Below are 9080 nucleotides of genomic sequence, written 5' to 3'. Positions count from 1 at the left end.
TCATAACCCTGGCAGTTTAAGCATCATTTGCTCATTTTACAGAAACATGTGACTACGTGGAGACATCACAGATGGTCCTGCCAGGGCTCTGGAAGGGCCGGTGTAGCTGAAGGCCCTGAATAAGCCTCACCAGCTTCACAGGAAATCTTCACCTTCTTTGCCCTCCCCTACCTCAGGAAGGAGAATGACCAACTGAGATAACACAGAAGCAAACCATTTTAAATGTGTGTGTATTAGTTTGCTGGGACTGCTGTAACAAAGTGCCATAGACTGGGTGGCTGAAACAATAGCAATGTATTGTCTCACTGTTCTGGAGGCTGGAATTCCAAGATCAAGGTGTCAGTAGGGTTGGTTCCTTCTGAGGGCTCTGAGGAAGGGATCTGTTCCAGGCCTCTCTCCTTGGCTTGTAGTTGATGGCTTCTCTGTGTCTCCTTATATCATCTTCCCTCTATGCATGCTTCTCTCTATGTCCAAATTGTCCCCTCATCATAAGGGCACCAATGGATTAAGGCTCACCCTAATGACCTCTTTTTAACTCGACCACCTCTGAAAAGACCCCATCTCCAAATAAGGCCACATTCTGGGCATTAGGACTCCCAGCATATCATTCTGAGGGGACACATTTCAACTCGTAAAGGTATAAAATACAAACTGGTATGTGCATCTCTGCAGAAAATTGAAAGAAAGGAAGAGAAACCCAGAGAGACTCAGAGAGGGGGAGGGAGCTGTTATCTTGTTTACACTTTGCATTTAGAAAAATTACCTCATTAGCTGTCTGTCTGCATCCAGGCCCAGCTGCAACCACTAAATCAATCATTTGGGGACCCGTTTGGCTTTCTTGGACACCATGAATGGCACGTTTTTGAATCTGCTTTGACTTCAGTGGCTGTCTCAAATGTCAAAAATGATGGAGGGGGTAGAAAGGCTGAAGTCTGAGGACAGAGAAGATGGGTCCTCATCTGGCTGAAGGATGAAACTGAGAAGAAGGTCAACCATCCCAGAGAGGATGGGACAGGGAATAAGGACAGGTGCCTAGTCCTGGAGTAGCCTGTGATAGTCGCCCACTTTGCACTTGAAAGAGTTAGGGACAAGCAAGCCCTACTTATACAGAAGGCAATAAATCTAGGGAACTTCTCAGCCCAAGAAGTGATGTAAGATGAAAATACAAATTCAAGACAAAGTTACTTAAATTATTGGATAACACCATCTTCTCCAATTCGTTTCTGGGAGTCCTGAGAGGTGCCTCTTAGGTCTTTAGAGCAGCTGGACGTTGGAGAAGCTCTGCCCTTGCAGGAGGTGCACACAGCCCTTCGTAGATACCATTCATGGACTTGGAACTCCAGTTCCTGCTTCCTGAGGACTCAGGAACAACCATCATGGGGAAAAAGCAGAGGTTAGCTGTCACAGCCCTGCCCTATGTCCTTCTCCCAGCAACCAAAAGCTCCCAGAGTACTGGTTCTTGCAAACTGAGCCCTGGAGGGAACCCCAGGCCCTGATTCAGCTGCACCCTGAGTCCCAGCCTAGGCTGAGCTGGAGACCCGACAATGACAAAGAGGAATGTGGTTAAGTAAGTGCTATGTGAATATAAGCCCTGGTAGCAGTAGAATCAGAAGGCACATTGGAAAAAGATGGAGACCAGGCTTGCAACTCCAAACAATCATTATTACAGCAAAACTCTGGAGAATCTGCCATGTCTACTGGATAGACACATAGCCTGCTTAGGCCAGGCTTATTACTAATGGTACAGTGTGACCCACTGGTGAATCATAAAATCAGTTTAATGAGTTACTATCAGCCTTTGAAACACAATAAAACAGTATAGAAAATTCAAAGTGCAGCATACAACAACGGTAGAGTCTGATGAAACTTCTTTTTCCTCTACAGATACATATGTGTGTGTAGGAACAGAACGTGAACATATTTCTTACTATGACTTGAGGCAGGAAAGGCTGAAATGCACTGATCCAGACCATAGCCCCTAGAATAGTTAAACCTAACCTATAGGTCCATGTTCAGCAGAACTGGCTGGAGACCTCGTAAAAATGCATATTTCCAGGTACCACTCTCCAGGGATCTTTTATGAGCCCATATCACTTAGTTGGGCCTGGGAATCTGAATTTAACAGGCTCCCCTGGTGGTCCTGATATTTTTGTTCTGTGGAATATGATGCAGGGATTGCTGTATTTGGGGGGGAAACAAGTAAGTGGCAGGACTGTGTTATAAGAAGCTTTAATGACATAGGACATGCTTGCTTCATCTTAACCCAGAGTCTTGAGAAATAGAGGGCATAGGATGGGTATATGGGGCAGGGGTTGGGGGAGTGATATCCATCCTCCCTTTGTAGTGAAAAATTTAGTATCTTGGGTACCAGTAGACCATGCTTGGTTGTAAACTGTGCTTGCAGGATTCAGAGCCAGGCATACAAAAGGGCTAAATAATTCCTGAGTAAAATTATCTACTGAATAGAATTGTTTACCTGGAGACCCAGATGGCTTTAGGGGCAGCCCTTTGTGAGACACAGCCCTGGACTGGGTGACATCTTGAGATTACCTCTCATCTCTTTCATGTCACAGAGGCTAAGAGCAGCAGGATAGAGGGAGAGGTTGGAAAACAGATTGTCTCAAACACATCTGCCATTGATTAGAGCAGCGCTTTTCAAATTGTGGATCATGACTCATTAGTAAGTCATGAAATCAATTTACCATCTTGACAAATAAGATAGAATTGAATACAATAGAAACTACCACTGTGCACTGCGTGTAGTTAGAATGTTACCTATGGCTGCATAACAAACCTAACCCAAAACTTGGCGGGCTTGAAGCAACATTTATTTGTTCATAATTCTGGAATTTAGGCAGGGCTCAGTGAAGACAGCTCTTCTCTGCTCCATGGGCACCAGTTGTTGTGGCTCAACTGAGGCTGGAGGACCCACTTTCAAGATGCGTCATTTACATTGTTGGCAAGCTGAGGCTGGCTATTGGCTGGGAGCTCAGATTGGGTGTCAGCTAGGGCCTCAGTGCTCCAACCAGTGGCCTCTCCGTACTGCTAATTTGGGCAGCCACAGTATGATTTCTGGGTTCCAAGGGAGTACATCACAAGAGCAAAATTCCAAGAGGACAGGCCCCATTGTGCAAGAGCTCAGCAAGCCTCCCCTTGCATCACCCTTGCTAATGTCTTGCTAGTTGAAGCCAGTCACTGGGGGAGGGACATGAATACTGGTAAATGTGGCTCATGGGGGACCGTAAGGTAAGCATTAGTCCCTGAAAAAAAAAAAAGGTTTTTTCCAGTTATATATGTGTATAAGTAGTGAGTAACAATGGAAAATATATTCCTAATAGTTAATCACATTTTGAGAAACACAGTAGCAGAGAGCCTTGGGAAACGAGTAGAAGACAAACTTACTTTATGCCAATTGGTTTCTATTTTCAAGATGCTTCTCTGTATATTTACCCCTATCTGTCCATTTTTCTAATACCTCCCCACCCCGCTTTTTTTTTCTTCTTTGTTTCTTTCTCTTTTATTTCTCCTTCTCCCCTTATCTCTTTCCTTCCCAGCCTTAGTATCTCTGCCACTGAACCATATTTTTACACCTTATCTTTCACATTCAAACATCCTCACTTTAAAACACATGCGTACATAGCCTTAATATAAAATGGGGTACCATGTAACCCATTTTCTGCACAGCATCACATACAAATGAGCACAGTTCAGCAGCCAAAAGTAATTTTACATTTGTGTCAGTTTTCCCTGCATCTCTTTAAGAATAGTAAGAGAGATCCAATTTAAATCCAGAGACAAACTCTGTGAAATCCCACTCTCTTTCTTCTCCCAGTTCCCACCCGGCAGCTGCTCTGGGGTCTCCCACTTGCCAAACCCACAAAACTTTCAACACTTAGCCCACAAGGCATTCCCCAACCACCTCCCCTCCACTTACTCCCTCTTCTGAATGTAACTCAGCTTCGCCTCTGGTTCCAACACTCTCTTCCAAGTACCTTGATTCTGTGTCACAAAGGATTGAAAACCTGGATTGAAAAAACTGAACACAGAGAGAGGAGTCAAGACAGAATCTGAAAGGACAAAAAAAATTCTCTTAAAAAGAGTTACAACTGCTTGAATAGTTATAAATTTCACCCCAGCTGCACACACAAAATATGTGTAACTGTGTCTTCTGAGTCCTGAATGGGGAGTCAGGAGAAACTGATTTTAGTTTTGGCTCTGCTGCTAATTAAATGCACAACCTTTGACAAATCATTCAGCTTCTCAGCCCCAAGCTTCCTGATCCACATGATAAGTAATAATACCAATTTCTGAGGGTTGTTGTGAGGTCTAGATGAGCATCTTTATGGAATGTGTCTGGAACACAGCAGGCAAGGAAAAACGTTAATTCCCCTTGTGATTCCTCCTCTGTAACATGGGGTGATGATACATGCCTTGCTCACCTCCCAGGGTCTCTCTAAGGATCAAAGTAGAAAATGCATGTGGAAGCCCTTTATAAACTACAAAGCACGGTGCTAATAATATATAGTATTTTTCGTACTTAATTGAACCCAGCAATCTCACCCCAGTCATATTTTTGCACAATGCCTTGTTCATTATAAGACTCATAAAGAGCTAACTTTTTTGTGTGCAACTATAATAAGAATGTGAGGAAGCTTCCCTTCTCCACTCCATTCCTCTCCCCAACCCAATGCAAGCTTTGCCGTCAAGAGAATCCTGACCCCAAGTTTGAAGAAGAGGATTTTGTGGCTGGGGGAGGGGCTCAGTGGTTCTCAAAATGTGGTTCCCGGACCAGCAGCATCAGCATCACCTAGAAAGTGTAAGATGCAAATGTTAGGCCCCATCTCAGACCTACAGACTCAGAAATTCAGAGCCCAGCGATTTATGTTTTAACAAGCCCTCCAGATGATTCTGACACACATTCAATTTTAAGCACAATAAAGTCAGCGTAATGGCAGCAGGGGGAATGTGAATCTCCCACGTAGACCTGATCGTGGTTTTTGGCAGAGAAATCAGCCCTTGTGGTGCAAGATGGTCTACGTGTATTTAGACACTTGAGGACAAGAAAAAAATTCCAACTATAGCACAATATGAAGGATAGCCAGAAGGGTTTCCTTCCTGTCTGCCATGGACCAAGTGTTTGTGTCCCCCCAGAACTCATATGTTGAAATCTTAACCCTAATGTGATGGTTTTAGGAGGTGAGGCCTTTGGGAGGTAATTAGGTCATGAGGGTGGAGCCCTACTGAATGGAATTTGTGCCCTCAGGAGAAGAGGCAAAAGACCTTGCTTCTCTTCTCTCTGCTCTGCTCTCTGCCATGTGAGGATACATTTAGAAGAGAACCATCTGAAACCAAGAAGAGAGTCCCCACTAGACACCAGATTTCCTGGCACCTTGATCTTGAACCTTCCAGCCTCCAGTACCTGTTGTTTAAGCCACCCAGCCTACAGTGTATTTGTTATAGCAGCCCAAACTGACAGAGACACACTTTTTCTTTGGGGCTCAATGCTCTCCCCATTTTCCTTGGCTGGGGAGAAACCAACTGTTGCCTAAAAAATGTCAAGAAGTGAAGGAACAACTTTGATTCACAAATCAAGACAGTTGGTGAATATATGCCAGCCAGAAGTGAGGTCAGAAATAGGGTGAGGCATCTAGGGCACAAAATTTTAAAAGGCACTCACTTTGAGGTCACAGAAGTGCAGACTCATCAGAAAAGGGAACTTCTTCTTAGTAGGGTAGAGGCCCCTAAAACCTGGGAGGTTGACCCTGGGGAAGAGTGGTTGCATGAGGAAAGAAGGGGGTGTATTTATGGGGCACTCAGAAAACCTAGGGAATGTTCATCATGGGCTGTCCCAAAAGAATGGACACCAAGGCTCCCCCCGCATGGTGCAGGGAGATAAGTCCACTAGATCATAGGGCCAACACCCAGTTTTCCCTGTGTGTTTGCATTCATCATTGGATCCCCTGAGTAAAGAGCAGATGGTTCTTCTCTGAGTGTGTGTCTGTGGATGTGTTTCATTTCAGCCCAGGCCATCATGGCAGCAGGCTCGGTTCCTGGGTCACGGATGGGCAATAGAGACACCTTCCTTGAGACAAAACAGTCCATACTGCTGTGACCGCCCTCCCCCAGAGTCATCACTCGGCTCTGAAAAACTCAACTTCCCACCAACACTACAACCACACCCTATGGGTCAGAGGGGAAGGAGGATAGCACTCTTTACGCAATAATAATAATAGTGATGATAATAAAACAACTCTAAAGATTGCCACATAAGTGCTTATTAAGTGCCCAGTTCTAAGTGTATGTTCTAGGAATTTTACACATGTTATATTATAGTCATCCACCCAGTAGTATTACCACCTTCATAGGAGGAACCTGAGGCAGGTCACTGCATTGCTCAATCCAAGAGCGCCATGGGACAGGCTGCATAGTCTGTAGTTGTGCAGTGCCCAGCCTGGGGGCCCTGGGTGGTCTCCCTGAGGCTGAGACTCAGAGAGCTTAAGTGACTTGCCCAAGGTTACAGAGCCAGTAGGTGACAGAACACCAACTGCATCTGCTACAGAGCCATGCAGAAGAGAGGCCATGCAACTCTTTGGGTGGGGTGGGGCTTGGGAAGGAAGGGAGAGGAGCCACCAGCTCTCTGAGGATGGGTGAGTCAGGAGGAGGAAGATAGAGCGGGTTTTGCAGTGGCTTTGTACAGAGAGGTAAGAAGCAGCAGGCAGCCTGCAGCTCTCGGGTGGAAGCTGGAGAGGGGACTGGAGGGTCCACCCTGGCCACTTCCACCCATAGCAGGCCGAAAATGGAGAGAGGGAAAGTAGGTTCACATCTTGGACCCTGAGAGGATGGGTTTCTCCATTCATTTTATAGACACGTGCGTGCACATACGCGCACACACACACACACACACTGAGCTCTACTCACAGTGCCAAGTGTCAAAGGTTCAAAATATATGTAGCCCAACCCCTGCCTTTGAGGAGCTCATGGTCCAGAGGGGGAGGCAGGTGATTACAATGTAGTGTGAATCGTGAATCGTGCTGGGAGAGGCTAACAGGTGCCTCAGGGCGGCACAGAGGAGAAGAGGAGGGAGGCCTGATGCTGCCCCACAAGGGACAGGAGGATGGAGAGGCTGGGAGGCAGCCAAGGGCCGGCTCATGAAAGGCCTTGTGTGCCAAACTGATGCTACAGAGATTGGGTTTTTGTCTTAAGAGCCATGGGGAACAAGGAAGGAGTTTCAAGCAGGACAGTGACATTACTGACTTTTTAGTAGTCAGGGTTTTCCACAGAAACAGAACCAATTACATATATATTATTTATATATATATATATATATTTAGAACGTGATTCATTATAAGGAATTGACTCACATGATTACAGAAGTCCCACGATCTGCCGTCTGCAAGCTGGAGACCCAGGAAGGAAAGCCGGTGGTATAGTTTGAAGGCCTGAGAGCCAGGGAGCCCATGGTAGAGACTCCAGGCTGAGTCTGAAGCCCCGAGAACAAGGACATGAAGGGCAGGAGAAGATGGATGTCCCAGCTCAGCAGTCAGCCAGAGACAATTCAACCTTCCTCCACCTTTTCGTTCTATTCAGGCCCCGGATGTATTTGTTGGACAGTGCCCACCCAGTGGGAAGAGTCATCTGCTTTACTCATTCCCCATTGCAAATGCTAATCTCTTCCAGAAACGCCCTCAGAGACACACCCAGAAATAACATTTCACCAGCCATCTGGGCATCCCTTCCTTGGCCCTGTCATGTTGACACGTAAAATTAACCATCCCAGAGTATTATTTGGAAACGCCATTCCGGCTGCTGTGTGGATGACGGATTAGGGGTGGATGGCCAGTAAGGGCTCGGCAGTTACCATTCAGCCAGTTCAGCCAGAACAAGGGGAGAGGAGGCCAGACCCACCTCGTCCCCAGACATGCCCTACTATAATGGGGAGACACTTCCTGTCCTAAACAAACTACTTCACTCTCAGTTCAGCCCCTCAACTGGCAAGTTCAGCCTCCATTCAGACCCCCAGGCAGCCCCCGCGACAGCATCCAAGAGAAAGGGGTGCACATGGGAGGGTAGGACATGGACTTGGGATGGACACAGGTGGCACAGCTGCCCCGGTGTCAGAGTCACAGAAAGAGGGGCCACCCAGCGGAGGAGACAGGTGAGGGGCACAGACCCCCGGCTGTGGGAAGAGGGGTCAGGACACCTGAAATGGCTGGAGGCCACAGGTCTGGGAGAAGGCTGGGGGATTGCGGTTGCATTTTGCTTTCTTGCTGCCATTGTTACATTGACTCCCACTCCGGGTCCTTACTCATTAGGTTAGTGGGTCCTTACACACACACACACACACACACACACACACACACACACACACGTGCGTGCACGCGCCTTCCTGGGGCGCAAAGAAAGCTATTATAGGCACCTAAAATTTCAACTCCAGGGTTAGAGCAAATAGATAGAGGCCAGTGGGCACAGACTTCAGGGGTGTCTATTGGATTGTAGGAATCCCAGCTTCTATCCATTCCAACAGATGATCAGGGCAAATACAGCTCTGACCCTGGCCACATTTTCTTCCCAGTAAGTGATCCCTCAGCTGAGAAAGCCAGAAGCTCCATCCTTTCATGGCTGACAAAGGCTGGGGATGTCCCAGGTCTTAGAACAGCTTCTCAGAGGGACCTCTTCACGATGCCAGAGATCAAGGGCAGGAACAGGACCTTGGAGATCACTCAGTGTGGCTTCTCCCTGATACTGAGGACCAGAGAAGTTGAATGGCTCCCTCACAATCACATCCTATCGTACGTGTATTTATCCTTCCACAAACACCTACCACCTGCCAAGCTTTGTTGTGATGGTGGGGATATAACAGTGAACAAGAACGGTCCCTGCTCTCAAGGAGCTTCAGTTCTAGTTAGTTATAACCAAGTAAAGTACATGGATGCCAGGTGGCAATAAGTGTCAGAGAGAAAAACAAAGCAGGAGAGAGGGATAGAGAGTGCTTTGGAGGCGAGGACAACTTTAAGCAGGAAAACATTTGAGTAGAGACCTGAAGGAGGTGAGGGAGCCTCTTCTGGGGGAAGAATGTTCCA

The 9080-nt window shown here is 46.8% G+C and overlaps 1 long non-coding RNA gene across 1 annotated transcript; it reads right to left on the bottom strand.

The window, feature by feature from the left end:
• Positions 1-1795: 1795 nt before the first annotated feature.
• On the bottom strand, positions 1796-7630 carry LOC137233032 (uncharacterized). Its single transcript, XR_010947268.1, has 4 exons — positions 7362-7630; positions 4719-4807; positions 3935-4036; positions 1796-3260 (listed from the first exon to the last, which is right to left on the bottom strand). It is a non-coding gene; the product is annotated as an uncharacterized lncRNA (long non-coding RNA).
• Between the last annotated feature and the right edge of the window lie 1450 nt (positions 7631-9080).

Source organism: Pseudorca crassidens, chromosome 10, assembly GCF_039906515.1.
Source record: "Pseudorca crassidens isolate mPseCra1 chromosome 10, mPseCra1.hap1, whole genome shotgun sequence".
In the NCBI taxonomy this organism is placed as follows: Eukaryota; Metazoa; Chordata; class Mammalia; order Artiodactyla; family Delphinidae; genus Pseudorca; species Pseudorca crassidens.
Note: the sequence above shows the minus strand (reverse complement) of the source record. Positions and strands in the feature narration are given on the sequence as shown.